Below are 18,119 nucleotides of genomic sequence, written 5' to 3'. Positions count from 1 at the left end.
GAGGAAGCTGGAGAACCCACAACCTTCTTCCTTCTTGGTGTGAGGTGGCAGTGCCAACCACTTTACCACCGTGTTGCCAAGATGGTTGGTAACATCCTGCTCAATAGGGACAATTTCAGATATGTATGACATGCATGTATGACAGTAAATGAAAATGACATTTCTTCTGCTTAGGGCACAACTGCTCCCTATTTCTACCGCAGAGATGCTTCTTGTATGAAATGCCTTCAGCAGTGCATAGAACAGTTTGGTCTGCAGCAGCAAGAAAATACAGTTTTATATCATCTTTGAAGCGACCCTAAATGCACTCGCAGTGCATTTGTATGATAAAATAATGTTCACAAATCTCATTGTTTGACTTTATATCTCAGAATGTTGACCTGTTTAGCTCACAATTACAACCTTCTATCACATATTGTCATTTCAATCTTGTCACTTTGATTTTTCAAAGGTCATAATTGGAACTTTTGAATATACAGTTACAAATTGGAATTTCAGATTTTCAGCTTTTATCTCCTAATTACAACCCCTTTTAAATCTATCTATCTATCTATCTATCTATCTATCTATCTATCTATCTATCTATCTATCTATCTATCTGTGCACATATACACACAATTGTATGCAAATGCAAGATAGTTAAATAAGTGGACACAACATGAGAGTGTAGAAATCTCCAATTAGTTGCAGTTGCTTTAAAGATTCTGTATCAGCTCCCCATGAACAGTTTGGACATAATCACAATGATGAACTGTGACCAATGTCAGTAAATCTGATTTTAATTGGGACCAAGATGATCAGATGAAGGCAATGCTACGTCTAACCCGCTGTGCCGAGTCAGTGCTGCTGAAGGTTTTGTAGCTGCGGCCGTACTTCTTTCTTAAAACATATGGTTTGAACATCCGTAAAAAAAAAATAAAAAAAAACAGGGAGCAAAACTGTCTTTTATAATCCATCACGTTTGTTAATAATCTCCGCTAATCTCCTTTGCCCGCTGCAGCAGAACTAATCTGCCTTTGCGGTGTTTACACTCAGAGGGAGGGCAACGTCATGTGGACGCCACAGACTTAAGAGTTTATTCATCAGCCCTGTGGTCAGAGCTGTTAATGACACATCACTGGGCTAGAAAAAAAAAAGAAAGGAAGAGAGAAAAAATAAATAAATAAATAAATCACACATAGTCCTGGTAGCTAACGTGGACACGGAGGGCATCTGGGGTTGCAGCAGACGTAGGAGAAATTGCAACGTCTGTTCAAGGAGCTTTCAAGGACTCAATCACACCTTTCAGGGACTGGAGGCAGCGAGTCCTGCACTGTGTCCGAGGCGGCTGCCGTCCCTGATGGAAAACAAGATTTACCGAGATCATGTGGTGAAAACAAGGCACGTACTTCACTCTCAAAATCAATAATCTTTTCAAACGGCAGCCATCATTAAAGGTCACCACGATGTTTTACTGAAATCATCTTAGACACATTATTTTCAGCCCAGCCACTCGACACAGAGTGAGTGGAGAAGGATGTGGAGTGGGTGGGACAGAGGGGCAACAGAGAATTTCATAGTTTATTTATTTAAACACGATTTATTTGCTTCTTTGGGTTTTCGTCATTGTTTCCAATCCCTAGAGGGCAGCGTGTCTCTGTCAAACAAGAAGCTCACACAGCTCAGAGTTGAGCTCTTTTTCCATGTTTCATCTTTAACGAACATTTGTTGACGTTAGATGGATAAAATGCCCAAGGAGATGTGTGCTGCAGCTCTTCAGTTCACACAGAATTGTATTTAGAAGGAATTCAACTACTACTACAACTACTACTACTGTTACTACTACTGTTACTCCCTCATCCGAATGCCGCTGCGTAGACGTTACCGTGGCAGCATTTCCAAAGCTTGAATTCACAATGTTTTCTGTTATTCAGCAATAAGCAAACATTGGCACTGATGAATATTTTTTTGTTTGTTTGTTTTTTCTTTCTTTCTGTCTTTCCTTTTTCAAGGAACATCTAAGTAGCATTCAAGATGTTCTCTTTGCAAAAATCTTCCTCGAATCCCATCCACTCCAAAAATATTCATGTATTCTGGATTCACGACTTGTTGGGTTTAAAAAAAAAAAAAAAAAAAAACAGCGAAGGACAAATCGGCAGAAACCGACAGTTGAAGGCTGCCAATCATTCTAAAATAACTTTTTTTTGCCAGTGTGAACATTGTGTAAATGAACAGCCGACTCCTGAGGAGCAAGAATTTGTCTCCCCGCCAGCTAAATGTTCTGTTAAGTGTATAAGCAAGGTCGCGACTGTGTCTGCACACAGCAGAAAGCGTGCATAAGGTTTCCAAAGGCTGGGGTTTTTCAGAATTTGTGAGTAAAAAATAAATAAATGAAAAAAAACGAACAGGCATGGGCTCTCCAGAGTAGTGAGAGTTTAACAAGTTTTACAACAAGGCTTTAAGGTGAAAAACTGTGTTTTCTTTGGTGAGAAATCTCAGTCTCAGTCTCAGTGACGAGATCTTCATGTGCCGTAAGAATCATCCTCAGCCACTGCGTGTGTGGAGCAACCTGTAGCACAGATCATCGTGTCCTTCTGCCCTGTGAGCCAGCTCTTTGAAGCCAACACATCACTAATCCCTATAGAATATCAAGTGGACACCACTTTAGGATGTTCTGCAAAGCCAAGACAGCCTGGTGTTACAGATGCTTGACTTGGCAAACAGTGCTGCTGCTGCTGCTGCTGCTGCTGCTGCTGTTGTTGCTATTGCTGCTGCAGGACATCAGGCTTCCCCTGTGGAATCCCAACTCTACAAAGCAGAACCCTTTAGAAGACTTCGACAAAAGAGGAACTCTAAACTCCTCAATCATGACTAATGCCCGTGAAAGAAACTGAGTCGCAAAGCAAATGAGTTTATGAGATTACGCTACCCATAATTAACAATCCGCAGCACCCATTTCCCCAAACCGAGAGCTGAATGATGTTTTTGTCCGCTGTCAAGCCCAAGAATGTGTGAATTATCATCCAAATACACATTTACCCCACTTTTCGCGGCTGACAATGCAGAGCCCCCTGACCAATATCCTTAATCTGCCACTCAAAATACATTTAGCCCTTTGTGAGAACAAATGTGCGCGACTGAGACACTGGTTGTCGAGACCCTCTGCTGCCTATTACGGCCATTGTTCCTCTTTATCTGGTGAACACAGACAACCAGTGAAGCTTGTGCGTCGGAGGACGGGGGGTGCTGTTGTGTGCACATTACTGGAAGAATACAAGGATTGTCCCGCGGATTATAATCTATCCTCTGAATAACGCCCTGAATTAAACATGCCGTCTGAACAGTTTGGATGGGAGAGCAGAAACACTGCCACTCTTTGCTAAAACCAGCACGTTTTGCCGAGATGCAAGCGGTGGCATGCCAATGATGAAAAAAAAAAAAAGTAAGTGGGTTGCGTTATCAGTCCATCAGGGCAGCACACTTGAGCGACCAATTCGACCTGAGAGATAACACGGCAAGATTTCATTTAATTCCTCGGTTTGATTTGGAAAATTGTATTGAGTCGGAGATAGTTGCCAACTCCCAGGTGGGGCATGGCAGGAGATAGGTAGTGCGGAGTCACGTCCTCGGGGATTGACGCCCCGGCCCGGCCCGGAGACGGAGAGCATGACGGAGAGACAGGGAGAGGCATGAGAAAGGGAGCGGGGCAGAAATAATTATAAGAGTAACTGAGGCGTATCAGCCGGGGCCGGCCTCAAAATGAAAAGCAGGATGAGACATGATGGCACAAATCAACGGCGGGAGCATGTACTGAACCTGTCTCACCCCCTAACATGTGTGTAATTACAAATCAGGAACCTTGTAGTACCGAAACTCTGTTACCAAAACTGTCATCTGGACATTTGTGGCAGGCGGCCAGATAATTAATTGTATCATTAAACTGAGCTAAAACTGTTGACGACCGGGGAGCACAGATGACTACGGCTCTGTCTGGGAATGCAGAAGCCATTAATGACTCATTTATTTTGATACCCAGAGCACAATATGTCGCTTCATCGCCGCCTGTCAGCGCTGAAAAGGTTTTGGAGCGCTGGCTTTCAATTCCGTGGCTGAATTGAATCAATGTCATTGGGGCTCTTTGTGCTTCAAGGACAGTCTCTCCTCAGACCCGGGCCGACATGACGAGGCTGTCGACTGTCACAGTTGCCTTGCCGGGGCCTGCCATAGGTTGCGTGATAAAATCGCATTCTTTTCATAAAGTGAAGTGAAGTGATTTAAAAACCAATAAACCATATGGACATGTCCCTACAAGTGGGGCTGCGTTGGTTCTTTCGAGATGAAATGGCAAAATAATGAGGATTGTCTGCTGGAAGGAGACACCTTTAAAATGTTCAATACCATTCCTCCTTGTACTCCCATAGTTTGGCTCTTGGCGCTGCATCACAAGGAGTGGTGTTGGAGAACTACCCCAACAACATGGTGGAACAAGCTGTGTCAAAAGTTGCCTTTAGGATAGCAAATTTTAGATTTAATGTGCACTTTGACCTCCCAGTTTAGCTTGTGTCTGCTTAAGGCATTCTTTGATCATATGCTGTTACATGGGACAGCCGAACAACATTAATATGTCAAAATCTGTGTCAGCTATCCGTTTTAGCTTGATAGCCACTTTGACAACAAAACATGACTGGCAATATTTTCCTAATAACAAATTGTTATGAAAATTGACGAACAAACTTGGTCTTTGTGGTCAGTCTGGTCTCCAGCAAGTTTCCTGCACGACCCGAGTCCAGTGCTTGGGACTTTCGTTACAATGTTACAATGTTTCTGCATAGCAGAGTGACCTGGGTTCACATGTATGGAATATTTATGTGTATAGGAGTAGCAACAACAGTGTTGTATGTTGAAAGTGCTCCTCCTCCTGTTCAGGCTGCCATTCCCCCAGGGTTTGGCCCTCAATACATGTCTTGTACTCTCAATGGCTGCTGCTCTTCTCTGAAAACAAGTCTCAGCGCAGATATTTAGCGTGCTAAATATTTGACAGATGTGTCGGGGACAAATCCGCAAACCAATTGTCTTGCATATTTGAAGAGTTCACACTTTAGGCTCCAGCGGCGCCTTGCGAGCACCAAACCAGCTCTGATGTGGGCCTGTTATCATGAAGCTCATTCAACCCCATGAAAATGATTTGAAAAACAAGGCTCGAGTCTCGTAAAGTGGACAAGCCGTATGAATGTCCCTTGGATGTCAGAAGAACGCTGTTGTGTTCATCATAGTACTGTCGTGTGCGTTTACTCATTGAGGCCACAGTGGGATGGACGTCACGCTCACCGATGGAGAAACAAATGTTATTGATTCAGGTCCTTACAAGAAAACATCCAGCAAAACCAAGGTCATATTTTTCTCTGCTACAACTGTGTGTTTTGCAGAGACAAGTTTAACCTCCCTCTACATCTATTCTCTTTCATCACGGCTGAAAAAAAAAGAAATGTTTCAGTATTGCATGTTTTTCAAACATTGGTCTGTTTCTACCAAGGTCTAAAAATGATATTGCATTAATGTGTTGTCAGTACGTTAATGAGTTATTTAATATTTTTATGACTTCGGTGGCTGGCTGGATTTGAATGACATGATATATGTAACAGAGGCTTCAAATTTGCACAAATAAAAGTTGCTTCGCAGTTGCTGAGGCAGGATCCCTCAGACTTGAACTCTGAAACCATCCGCATGTCTGAGTATAATGAGACAAAAGTGAGGAGCACCTGCCTCTCAAGATGTTAAGAAACCACAGAAGAAGACCAGAAAGTCGAGGTGTTTCCTTTATCAGAACAGCATCAAAAAATGGCATTGGAGACTTTTCTTGGTGGACAGCATTGATTCACTTTACTCCATAATGACGCTGGCAAGAGTTAAACACTGCGGTGCATCATGGCCAGCCAAAGGGGCAGTGACACACGCCTAATGTTAGTTACATAATAAGATATTAGATTGGATGGCTGAATGTGATAGACATCAGATAAGAACTGTTTTTACATTGTGCCTCTTCTTAACACATGTTTTCTCATGATGTTCTCTGGCTTATTGCCAGATTTATGTTGTAAAGGATGCCCAGGGAGATCCAGTCTCCCATATGGTTATTATGACGATATGAATGTGAAATGACTATTGTTCTGACAAAGAAGTTGGTGGTTTGAATGAGAATGTTAAAGGGCTTTTTTGTTCTTTTTATGGGTGGAAATGATGCTGCTTCACTTTGAGATCTGTGACATTTTACATTTTCTCTGTTGTCAAAGATTAATTCCTGAACACAGATTTACCGAGATTTGGTATTTGCAGCAATCTGCGTCCTTGTACGGGAGCGGAGTTAAGACCAACCTAGCAGAATGACGAACTACATAACTCACACGCCTGTGCAGCCAGTCAGCTTTAATGTATTGTAATATATTCATAAGGTCGTTCAGTGTTGATGGATTGGCTGAGGTTCAGAAAGTAGGAAGCTAATAAACAAATTTGTTAAGTCTTTATCTTCCTTCACTGTTGCGGCTCAGGATGCTCAGCTCGGCTCAGTGCGAGTGCGGCGTTAAATATGTCACTCTGACAAATAATTCCTGACAATTTGCAGTGAAAGCAATTAAAAATAAAACACTGAATTTGTAATTTGGAATGTGAAAAGCGCAGTGCCTAAATTTAAATCAGGACCAATATGTACAAATCATCATATATATAAATACTGCTAGAAGCTTTACAATTAGAAATGGGCTTCCTTTTGAGGCAGAATTAAACCGCTGGAAAAACACACACAAAAGATTGAAATTAGCCTCATCATCAGAAGAGCATGATTGCGAGCGCAGTATTACACAATACCTGTTTGGGGGAGAGAGAGAGAAAAAAAAGCACTCAGCTGTCTAAATAGGATGATTGCTGCTGGTCTGAAGGGTCCTTCAGCGAGAAGAGCTTTGGAGGAGAGAGTCGAGCTATCGTGTGTAGGAGGTGCCAAAAAACACAAGACTGATTAACTTGTTTACTACTCTGCCTTAAAGCTGCGGAGTGGATGCGTGTACAGATGTCCTTAAAGGCACATGCTGCTACTTTTTGGGAAGAGTCGTATAAGGTACAGCACTTGTCAACAGTAAGTGTATCAGCCACAGAATTTGCCTGTCAACTTTGCCTTAGTTAGACTAGTTTGGCAGGCTCTGTTTACATCTGTTAAACAACTTAATAAAGTGCTGTTTCTAATGAGGCATAGTTGCAGAGAAGATCAAGTGTCATTTAGCCTGAAATGATCAATTTAAATAAATTGAACTGAGTCTTACACAATTAAATTTTTACCATAATTGGTTTGACATGGTTTATGATGCAACACATTGTCCATATCTTATTCCATTAACAGTGTACTGACTGGCACGTTAGGCCTGTGGATTGGTCCAATGGAGACAAAAAGATATTGTTGTGTCATACACAAATATTATCATGTATTAGATCCCAATCTTTTGGCTGAATGTACTGAACTGAATAACTTCCTGAAAGAATTCATGAGTTTCGGTGTTCAGTTGAGCGCTTAAATTTCATAACTTGGTTTTAAGTTTCTGCACCTTTCATGGTCCACCAAGTGTGGCTGAGACAGTCAGACACAGCGAGTGTGAGAAACTGCATGAAACTGCTTTGCTTCCTTCATGGAACACACTGTATTTAGGCGAGTCGATCATTAGAACATACGGTCGTTTCCTTAAACGTACTGACTATGTTGACTGAACGTGAAAAAAAAATCGGCAAAAGTCAAGTTCATTAATTGGAAGAAGAAAACCGAACTTGAGGTCAGTGGGAAAGAACTTAAAGAGCACACAAACTTGTAATAATGGTCCACATCTCTAAGAACCTTTAAAAGGAGATGAGTGTGTTCGTGAAAGTAACAGCACTTCTGTGTGAAGCGGTGGGGAACTGAACAATTCAGTGAACAAATCTTTTGAACGACTCATTTTATGGCACTAATTCTTGCAATTTAGTGCAGCAAAAAGAACTTATGACCCAATGTCATGACAAAATCCTCGGTGTGCACTGAACAGCATGTCATCCTCGCTTGATTTAAAAACTGCAAAAATTTTGTTGTTTGCCAGTTGAGGGTCACAGTGATTCAGCTTAGTGTTGAAGAAGGTCTTTGGGTAAGAGGAGACGTCCTAAACTTCAAAAGCACTTAAGATACCAGTTGTGGGTTGGGCTGTTTTTTGTGGCCTCAGAAAGAGCTGTAATTTCAAAGATGCTGCCTAGTGGCTCCAGGTGGCTTGAACAGATAGTTTAACCTTTTCTTATTGTTTCATTTATTTCAAATTTGCCTATTGCCATTATCTCTATGCTAATACAAGTAGTTAGAGTCCCTTTCAGAGCTGTTGTTTTGAGATCGGGGGTCAGCGACCCAAGTTACTCCACCAAGTCCAAAGCACTAAATTGGACAAGTCGTATATTTGTGTATTTGATGAGCTTTGAGGCAGGGAGATCGCTACTTCCATTTAGTTCACTGAGCTGAAAGCTTGTTTGTTGCATCACGCAGTAGTAGGCCTACACTGAAAGTTTCTGTAGGAAAAGTGAAGGAAAACTAATAGCATTCATTGAAACTACTTTTACTTATTTTCTCCCCCCCACCCACCCTCATAAAATTACATTGAGCAGTTGTATCAATATGCAGCCATTTCTTTCCAACGTTGAAGATCTGACTGACTTCTGTTGTTGCCATTGTACTTTCTGCTGACAAGCACACAAGCACACAACCCCGCCTTGCAAAAAAAGAGAATCGTCAAATATTCTTTCCAGGAGCAACTTCAATACCTTTGCATTCACACGTTGGCCTGCAGCTCCTGATGACAGATGAAAGATGGCTGCTCCTCGATGCCCCACTTTTCCCGCCTTCTCTTTGATCAGCCGCAGCGTTCACGGACAGGTGAAGGACGGTGTCGAAGAAGAACATCCTGTCTCGAAAAAGTGTCGCAAGCTCTTTGGCTCCACACAACATAATGTGATTATCTCCTCATGTAACTGCAGAGGATATTGCTTTATAGCAGCCATTTATCGTGGCATAATAATTAAAGCAGACACCCACAAATATTCAGTAATGCAATGCATTATTTTAATACCCCAAAGCTGTATTTTTTTTTTTTTTCGTTTTTATTCCTCGCGGGTGACTCAAACATCAGATTTGAATATCACATTTCATTTTTTCCTCAACAAAATTCAAAGAGGTTCAATGAGTTTAACTTCTTTTTTCGCTGTTTTTCATCTGCACAGTGGAAATGGAAAAAAATAAAAACCCTGACGGCCCCTGGTGTCTGACGGAGCTCCTTGTTGTCAGGAGATTTGCATACTCATTATAACCCGCACCTCCTCCGACAAACCTGGGCAAACTAGTTTATGACCCTGAGGTTAATTTAATAAGCCAAATACATCATTTGTACACATATATTTTCCAAATGGCATTGGATTCATTACTCTGAGTGTGAGTGGGTGTAAAATCTAAAAATATCTCGAGAGAAATATTGTGCGAGGGGTCAGACTTTTTGATCTGGTGTTTATGTTATAAACCCCTGTTTTACAAGGAAAAGTCCTTATCAAAGAGCATGAAATACAGTAGGGGGAACACTAGCGAGACTCCCACTCCACATCTGCCGTGTATGATGTTTTTTGTTCTTGATTTATGGCTGGAGTGCACAATGGATGATAGGACCATAGACTTATCAATAATGCATAAGATAGTAAGAGAAATGACAGGCACTCTGCTTGTAGGTTCTCTGTGGAAGCAAGCCATAAATTTGCAGGGCAATAATAATGACTCTTCTCAGGGAAATAAAGGCCACCCTCTGCTCCCCGTAGTCATAAACCTGACTCACTCTTCCATTGGTTGGAAGAAAAATGCCTCGTCTCTCACCACACAGGAATCACAGGCAGGAGGTACTTCAACCAGCCAACTTGATATGCAATCATCTCTCTTTACAGAGGAAAGAATACAATTCCGTCTTTTATATTAGCCATTTTCCTGTTATGCCTGTGGAGGTGGGGAGAAAAAGTGAGCGCGGTAATGGTGGGATGAAATTCAGCAGAACAGGTTGGAATATATTCAAGAAAAAAGATTTTCAGTTTCGCTTCAGCCCTCGCCTAATCCAGTTGTGACGGGCTGCACATTTGAGCGCGATAATCAAACGCGGTGCCATTTCTTTTAAGTTGTGATACCATTGAAGTCCTTATTCTTCTAAAATCTTGAGGAAAAGCACAGTGGGAAAAGCAAGCAAAGAGAAACACATTTTGCCTGCTTAAATTACTTAGAAGTACAGTGAACGGCTCCTAATGAGAGCCTGAATAAATATCTCACTAGCAGCCGAGCTCAAACAGCTAACGGCACGGTAACGTCTTGGAAACACAACGCGCTTCCCATCATTTTTCATGTCATCGAACTGTAAAATGCTTTGTTTTGGGGTTGTGTGAGTGTGCAGCGGAATAAACGAAAAGCAGAAGGAAAAGGAAAAAGGCCTTTCATAAGACTAAAATGAACATCCACCAAGGTTAGCGGGGTTGGGAGGGAAACTGCACATCAACGGGAGCAACAGACACTGAAGAGGAAGAAAAGCATCAGCAAAAACAGGAAGGAGGAGACGTTACAATAGACGGCTCAACTCTGCGTGCACTGACCTCGTGCATTTCCAATGCTTTATGTCTGAATAATAGATAAAGTCCACCATCGGCACTGCATGGAGAGTGATAATACTCTCATCCATGTTGGGAAAAAAAAGAAGAAAAAAGTACAATGGGGTTGATAAGAGCACACTGGCTGCAGTGATAACGATCAGGGAGAGCGTGTCGCTTTCAAGTGTCGCGATAACTCACTGAGGCACTTTAAGGGTTGCTGCTCGTGTTCTCAAACTAAATGGCACCTGCAAAACGCCAAAACTGACCAGACCGCCTTGCCCTTGAGAGTGCTCACAGCGTCGGCTGGTTCACCTGTCTGTCAACGCGTGTTTTCACTGACAACTTCCTCGACGGATCTACGGTTAAGGCAGTCCTGCAATCTGCAGTCTGCAACCTGCGGGAACTCACTAAACTGAACAGATTGATATGCGACAGGACACCGGGAGTCAATTCAATGAGGCGTGCAAAGTCAAGAATCAAAGCGCCATCGTGACGTTAACCCTCGAGGTGCTCTGAAGGTAAAAATTTAGGAACATTTTAAGAGACACATTAAACTACAACTGTTTTGTAACCCTGATTGATGTAAATACTAATTTCTTTTTACAATATCATTTTAAATAAGTCATACTATCCTTTAAACTTATCACATTACGTATGTATGTACAAACTATTAATGATTGTGGATTAAGCCCTATCCTAAATTTCGACAGGTACTGTTAGCGTGAAAAAAGAAACGGAGCCTCTTTTTACTTCATACACAATGGCAAACCTTTCCTGAGCATCGCTATATTCCAGGTTTTCTACAGAATGTATCGTCTGGTTTCAAAAGCGTGACATCAGACAAGTTTCTTCGGGTTGGAAAAAAAATGATTTTCCTGCTTTATCTGCAAACCTCCTGACTCCTCCAGCCCACCGTCTCCTATTCAGGAAACGCTGCAAGGAAGACAGTGTTTTCATGAGCGCGCGCCGTGGAGAAAGATATCCGCCTTGATTTGGGAAAAGGGAAGGTATCTCTTTCTCTCTACAAAGCCACGCCATAAAAAGTAACCAGACACTACGCAGAAAGCCTTTTTGACGGCCGTGGCCATGGCTGAATTGACCTTCACTGTAAAGATGTTATGGCTGATTGGATGATTCCTCTGACAAAGAGAAAATGGTGCAGTGCGTTCCAGTCCTTTGCTGCCGTTGAGCCTGTATTCCGTCTTCCATCTCATCATGCTTGGAACAGGGCGTCCAGATCTCTCCAGATGTAAAGTTAATTAATTCATTTTAGATTTAAGGCTGAAATGGTTGAAAAATAAATTGTGCAGTATACACTTACTGCACATTGGTAAATTGAACAATCCATCATCGGGTGAGGAGAGGCTGTAACGGCACAAACACAAACAGAACAATTGCGTCTTTGTAGTAACCAACTCCACAAGTCAAAAGGAAAAAAACAACATACAAAACAGTTATCCAAGCTGTTCTTTATGTGTGTTTGAAGTCAGACATTGCATCATTTTTATCTATTTTTATTTTTTTGCTTTGAGCTGACAGCTGGCAGTTGGTTGTTGCCGAAGTCATATTCGCTCACAAAGGCCCAGACCAGGGGTTGTGAATGGGGAGTGTCAGACTGGTTCTCAATAATCAACTCCAGTGAGTGGCCCTGCAAACCGCAGGTATCAAACAATTTAGCCTCCATTTGTGGTGATGACGAGTTTCGCGCGTGAGGTTGCAGGAGTCACTCTGACCTTGTTCGGGGAATCCACTGAGATTTTATGCTCTCGTCTTGTTCAGTCTGTGATGATTTGGTACATCTCTAAGTGATCAATTTCCCCTAGAAATACACACATTCAAAATGGTGTTCAAAAAAAAAGCTGAACCTCAGACATCAGCGATGTCAATCAGACTTCATGCTGAAGGACTACAAACAACACTGTAGTGGTGTCTTGGTGGAAACGATGTGGTTTTGTTTCAGCGACAGAATGGCTTTGGCAAGAGTTGTGCATCGTGTCTGCAGTGCACTCTGTTAGTGTTGCCATGCACCAACAGGAAGCCTTGAGTACACACGTTTCCATCACCAGCTTTTTATGGCGAAATTTAGGTTTTACTCAATTCTAGGGATGGAGGGTAATGGAAACGCAGCTATTGTCAACCATTTAGAATAATACTCACAGCTGTAATCATATCAGGAAGAGACAAACTCCCTCTGGTCGCCAACAAATTAACTTAACTTGCATAATCTGAAATGGAAATAAATAGACAGTTAAGTTTGACAAAACTTTCAGAATAACTTCATAACTTTAATACTTAACTTTTGAAGTATTGGATAAGTGAAAAAAGAGAAAAAATTGCAGTGCGCACCACGACAGTTTCGACAGGTGCGTAGGTGGAGCAGACTAAGACCGAGCAGGTTTTAGAGTTGAGCAGATCAAAAATAGGAAGACACTTTAGGCAAAACGTCCAGCACCTGCAGAAGCAAAGGATCAGTGAACACACAAGTTCAGTCGGGAGAAATGATCACGATTACTGTGTTGCTGTTCAGTTCACTGTAGTCATATTTCTAGTTTTCCTGTTGAAAGGCAGCGAAAAAGTCTGTCCATGAAATCTTGATCTGCTTCTGCTCAAGCAACCATAAGAATTAAAACCTTTGATTATGACATGTATTTTGAAAAATAGCATTTCTCTTGCAAGTTTTTTTTTATTAGTCTTGATATTATACTTCTATGCTGAATGCAATGCTTAGTAGTTTTTGTGTTTTTTATTGACTGGATTAACAGCGTCTTATACCGATGTCTGACGTGACCTAATTGTTGACTGACAGAGTAGGAGCTTCCTCGGATCCACAGGGTGCAGCCTGTTGACTACCAATGACACTCAGGTGTTGGTCGTTCAGGAACTCTGCTTTAAATGAGTTGGCTTTTGTCCCTCTTAGTCAGAATCCACAATGAATGTCCAAGTTGGAATTCACTCGATATTTGAGTTCTTATCCACTAATTCATGATTTCAGTTGTGAATGTGTATTTTTTTTTCTTTCAATCAATCTATCAGTTGTCTATTGCTGCTTCTCCTGCACAGGGTTGCAGGAGGAGGCTCGTTTTCAAATAGTACCGTAAATAAACATAATGATAACTAATAATATATTAAATTATTATGTTATAAAACATATAATAATTACTATAATTAGAAGCATGAAGTACATGTCTTGTAAGTCAATTTATCACATTTAGAAACCACCATATTTAAGGGTTAACTTACAAAGAGGGCATAGAAAGTTGCCAGATGAAGCAAAAAAGTTGCCAAGTTGGCCACCAACCAACAAACCTGACCTGTCAACTGACTGCTGTCAGATGCTACAACCAACACATGCTACAACTGTTTTCTGCCCTTTTGTACAATTCAGGCATGAACATATCTCTGCAGGACACCAATGTCTCCTATCAATCTCTGTAGACCCAGTTGCCAGCGTCCAGCAGGAACAGTGCAGACGGCCGTTCCCTCCTCGAGCCTGCGTGTCTGATGTGCAACATATGGCCGTTTGAGAGGACATGACCAAATTCCGTGCCCGAGCCTTTCAGGTGCTCATGTAAACATCTGAAGGGCGAGCGCGGTTTCATCTCTGGGGTGATGACCGGCGAGTTCAATTACACGCGTCGTCACAATTTCGGGACCAGTCATCACACAAACGCGATAGGGCCAACGCGACTTTCAATGCGGCCTCCGTCAATCGAGACATTAAAGCCAATGAAGATGATTGATTGTACGACTTTGGGGAGGAAACGTCTCCTCAAAAGATTACCTTTCGTTTTTTTTTTTTTTTCCAAATCCCCAAAAGAAGCTGTAATCTCCCCTTTTAACGTTTTCCTATCTGCTTTGGCAGATCTTGAGCGCGGCAAATGTGCGAGAACGCGCAGTACATCATCCGTGGCATATGCCGCGCTCTTAATCTCAATTATTAACACGGCGTTGCACATTTAGCGGCAATAACCGCTGATGGCTGATGACATTTTAAAGGCAGTGATAAAAGCCACTTATTGTATTAGTCCTTCCTCTCCTTCTTCACCTGGGTGGAAGGAGGGCGAGAGAGAGAGAGAGAGAGAGAGAGAGAGAGAGAGAGTGAGCGGGTTTTACAGTAGCGAATCTCAGGAGGCACAGGGGCAGTTAGTGGAACGGAACGGCGAAGCCCAGCCAGAAGGCAACAACATCTGCTCTCTCTGGAGACTGTCATCAGCAGTTTGGGCTTAAAGAATAGCTACTTATGTTGAAATGTCTAGGCCACATTATTAATCCCCCCACATCACCACCACCAACCTGCTTGTCATTGCAAGAGTGCAACGCTTCTCTGTTAATTTGAGAATTTCCTGACTCGCACGCGATGGCATTTGATTTAATGGCTGGATCAAATACTGCATTGCTCTTAAATGTCAATGAAATAATGGGGGCAGAAAATCATTTGTAGCTTGTAATTATAGTTTTTAAAAAATAATAAACGAAGACAGCTACAGCTTTTCCCAACTCCTCGCTCTTGCAGTCGCTTCTTTCATTTCCCCCCCCACACCTTTACATCACTCCTCGGGCGTGCAGAGGGTTTTTTTCCGCCTGGTAAGTTAATGAGTTGTTTCGCCTGACAGAAGTCTCATCCACAACAAAGCTGTGGAGGAAAAGATTAATATCCTTAAAAGAATCTATTAAACTTTTAGATCAACTGATGATGTGAGGAGGTGAGACACTCAATTTCCATTAAACCCGAGTGGCTCAGCGAATTGAAAGTCACACCACTTGTGACTTTGGTTATTTTAATAGCAGTTTGGGCAAGATTCTACCCGCCCGCCTCGCTACGCCGCTGAATAAGATTCAAAGGCCAAGTCCTCGCACTCCCCTTCTTTAAAGATAATCTCATTTCTTACTTGGCTGAACCCGAGAGTTGGCTCGGGCAGATAAAGCAGACACCGACCATTTCCCATTGACCTTTCCAGAAGGGATCAGAGGGAGGCACCAGAAAACAAAAAAACAGCCGATGAACATGCAAATGGGAGGCTTGAAAAGGCATCCCTCTCCATTTCACTGTAGCCGAGTGCTGTGATGCATCGATCGGAGAGGAGGAGATATTTGAGCTGCTCAAACGGCCAGCGGGACTGGATCTCCTTTCATTGTTTAATCTGTGCAGCCGCTATCACATGACTCTTTGTCGTGTCACAGCCCGCGCGCGTGTGATAGCGGGGGCGATTGGACGTTCATTAGATTACAGCAGAAATGCCTGTAGAAATAAATGACTTTTATCTACGAAATGCCCCATCTCCCTGTCTTATAGTTCAAACAGATTTGCGCGGCGATGCATGCTTAATCCACTGTACGTTCGTTCACTGCGTTCCGCAGGAACAGGCCTTCTGGGAACGCTGTCTTTGTAATCAACGGCAACATCATCTTAAAATGTCGCACGCTTTTTCAGGGCAGCTGAAGTTTTTGCGATTCTTATCGTGACACGTAGTCGGCGCCGCTCGGGGCGGATTTGAAACAGAAAGCTGCTCCATACTTCTTGCCGAGACATCGCCGGCTCTCCCACCCCGAGCGCAACACAATGATTTATTGACATTTTCACTCTGCTTAGCCACCCTCGGCTTTAAGTGTAGCAGCCAACGCCTCATCTTGTGGGCATGTCATTTGGAAAGGAAATTCGACATGGAGTCAGACAGGCGTTAAGAGCAGGCGAATATTGCTGCCATTATTTGTAAAATACATGACTTTGTGTTGTCTTCCTGCAGCTCCCAAAGTGGGAGCGCAATGTTTTTGGGAAGTGTCCCTGAGAATCCCGTCACTTAACGTATGTAGCATCCGGACCCAGGAGCTTACGAGCTGTCTTCTTCCCCGGCCATGTCCGTACCAGCCGTTTTAGATTCAGGAGACAGCTCATGTGAACGCCGCGCCTCAAAAAAAAAAAAGAAAGAGAAGAAAAAAAAATGGTCGTCTTTTCGGAGGCTGTTTTTCAGGGAGCAGCCGTCAGAATCTTTCAGGGAGGACTCAGGTGAATCAACAGTGCATGAACCTTTTTCAGACACTGACTGGTGGTGTGCAGGTCAGAGAAAAAAGCATTTTGATCTGTTTGTTGCACAGGGAGTCGGACAACCAGCGTGTGTTTTGCAACACTCCTGGTTTTTCTCTCTTTAATTGTTAAATTGAGAAGCGTGACTGGACAGCGCAGTGAACTTCTCCACATTCCGGTAGACTTTATTATTTGTAAGCACAGAGTGCATCTCTGCGGCTGCTGGAGTGAGTGAGGAAAACATTTTGAGCCTCTTGGTCTGTGCTGTTAACCTCCATCACAAATTACAAACAGAAATTGGCTGCAGTGCTGCACGGACTGCACACAGGCTGTTTGAGTGGGTCCTTCCCAAGGAATAAAGAACATACCATAATCCACCAAAGGATCCTGTTTTTTCCCGAGTCCCCCATAATCTTACTTCAATCGCATATTTATATGTAATTTTTTCTTTAAAAAAACAAAAAACAAAAAAAGATGTGACCCATTTAATGGAAAATTTAAAGGAAATGGTGAAATAAGGTTTGTTAACAAGAAAAGTCCAGTAAATTAGAGCAATGTTTTTTCTAATATGATGTTTTCATCCTCATCGACCATCTTTTGTGGTGAAGTACAAATTTTGTACAAGGGTCTGAAACAATTTTGAATTGTTTTGGATGACAAATGAAAGCAGCGATAAATACAGATCATTGCGTTTCAGCGCCCCCATTTGCGTATTTCACCTGCGATTTAATTCGTTTTTAATTCGATTGTGTTTCATTTTTTTTAGATGCTTCCACCTTATGAACCAGACTTATTGCAGCCTTCAAAGCCTTCAGCTTTTTAATCATCTATCCAGACTTCAGCGTTTTCAATCGCTCATGTCACTGGATTCCATAACTGGTTTGCTTCATTTAAAGTTTTATCCAAACTCTTTTGATCTGCTTGAGCAAAAATGATGATGGTACAGTCACCCCCTTAGCTTCCCATCTACCTTTTAAAATTTTGCACGTCAGTGTATCATCCATCCATCTATCCATCCGTCCATCCATCCGTCCATCCATCCATCCATCCATCCATCCGTCCATCCGTCCATCCATCCATCCATCTGTCCATCCATCCATCCGTCCGTCCGTCCATCTATCCATCCATCTTCATGCCCGCTTATTCCTGCACTCAGGGTCGCGGGGACCAGTCTATCTTATTGTCACAAAATAAAGCAATAAAAAGAAAATACAACCATTGATTGAGAGAAAAGACACAGAGGTTTTAGGGCAGGCGATTTAAAGGAAGGCCAATGTCCGTGGCTGACGGAAAAAAAAATATATACTCTGAAATGTTGAGTTGACTTCCTCTTTGTGACAATTGCAGCTGCCCTTTTCTAATAACCGGAGGTGATTCATCCGTATTGATTATCACGCTGCAGGGCTTAAAGCATTGTCGAGAAATAACAGCTACGGGCTCTACGGTTAAACAC

Source organism: Nelusetta ayraudi, unplaced genomic scaffold (assembly GCF_046127955.1).
Source record: "Nelusetta ayraudi isolate G7.1 ecotype Tasmania unplaced genomic scaffold, CSIRO-AGI_Nayr_v1 ptg000070l, whole genome shotgun sequence".
NCBI lineage: Eukaryota > Metazoa > Chordata > Actinopteri > Tetraodontiformes > Monacanthidae > Nelusetta > Nelusetta ayraudi.
This window is presented reverse-complemented; position numbering follows the sequence as displayed.